This window comes from Triticum aestivum, unplaced genomic scaffold, assembly GCF_018294505.1.
Source record: "Triticum aestivum cultivar Chinese Spring unplaced genomic scaffold, IWGSC CS RefSeq v2.1 scaffold14475, whole genome shotgun sequence".
Taxonomy (NCBI): domain Eukaryota; kingdom Viridiplantae; phylum Streptophyta; class Magnoliopsida; order Poales; family Poaceae; genus Triticum; species Triticum aestivum.
The window spans coordinates 1-1,461 of NW_025268130.1; the positions used below are offsets into that span (position 1 = coordinate 1).

The following is a 1,461-nucleotide window of genomic DNA, read 5'->3' on the forward strand; positions in this document are numbered from 1 at the left end:
CGCGAGCAATGAGCATCGAGCTTAAACATATCGCAAACGTCAAACATAATATAACGGGATTAATATATATCGCGCACGTGCGACATGTTTGTCACAAGGCGCAAAAAATAATTATAAAAGAAATGCAACACGAGGACTTCCCAGGAGGTCACCCATCCTAGTACTACTCTCACCCAAGCACGCTTAACTTCGGAGTTCTGATGGGATCCGGTGCTTTAGTGCTGGTATGATCGCATCCGACATGTTTCCCCGTCTTCGTCCCTTATGCTTGCCACTCCCAGGTCCGCTCCAAAGACGATTCTACATTCTCACTACCATTACAACCGTTCCCTAACAATGGATAATGTCCTATACTACTTACTCTCCCGCTCAATCACGGAGACGAGTTTTCCACGGTTTCCACCCCTCCCTCCATACCGCAGCAACACGAGTTTTTTCCACCCCTTTCGGAACGCGCTCTTCGCGCCACAAAGCCGCCCCAAGACGCGCGAGCAATGAGCATCGAGCTTAAACATATCGCAAACGTCAAACATAATATAACGGGATTAATATATATCGCGCACGTGCGACATGTTAGTCACAAGGCGCAAAAAATAATTATAAAAGGAATGCAACACGAGGACTTCCCAGGAGGTCACCCATCCTAGTACTACTCTCGCCCAAGCACGCTTAACTTCGGAGTTCTGATGGGATCCGGTGCTTTAGTGCTGGTATGATCGCATCCGACATGTTTCCCCGTCTTCGTCCCTTATGCTTGCCACTCCCAGGTCCGCTCCAAAGACGATTCTACATTCTCACTACCATTACAACCGTTCCCTAACAATGGATAATGTCCTATACTACTTACTCTCCCGCTCAATCACGGAGATGAGTTTTCCACGGTTTCCACCCCTCCCTCCATACCGCAGCAACACGAGTTTTTTCCACCCCTTTCAGAACGCGCTCTTCGCGCCACAAAGCCGCCCCAAGACGCGCGAGCAATGAGCATCGAGCTTAAACATATCGCAAACGTCAAACATAATATAACGGAATTAATATATATCGCGCACGTGCGACATGTTTGTCACGCTTAACTTCGGAGTTCTGATGGGATCCGGTGCTTTAGTGCTGGTATGATCGCATCCGACATGTTTCCCCGTCTTCGTCCCTTATGCTTGCCACTCCCAGGTCCGCTCCAAAGACGATTCTACATTCTCACTACCATTACAACCGTTCCCTAACAATGGATAATGTCCTATACTACTTACTCTCCCGCTCAATCACGGAGACGAGTTTTCCACGGTTTCCACCCCTCCCTCCATACCGCAGCAACACGAGTTTTTTCCACCCCTTTCAGAACGCGCTCTTCGCGCCACAAAGCCGCCCCAAGACGCGCGAGCAATGAGCATCGAGCTTAAACATATCGCAAACGTCAAACATAATATAACGGAATTAATATATATCGCGCACGTGCGACATGTT

The 1,461-nt window shown here is 48.6% G+C and overlaps 2 non-coding genes across 2 annotated transcripts; both read right to left on the bottom strand.

The window, feature by feature from the left end:
* Positions 1-119: 119 nt before the first annotated feature.
* Positions 120-238, bottom strand: LOC123178070 (5S ribosomal RNA). The gene has a single exon (XR_006489303.1). It is a non-coding gene; the product is annotated as a 5S ribosomal RNA (ribosomal RNA).
* Positions 239-605: 367 nt separating this feature from the next.
* Positions 606-724, bottom strand: LOC123178069 (5S ribosomal RNA). Its single transcript, XR_006489302.1, has one exon. It is a non-coding gene; the product is annotated as a 5S ribosomal RNA (ribosomal RNA).
* Positions 725-1,461: the final 737 nt, after the last annotated feature.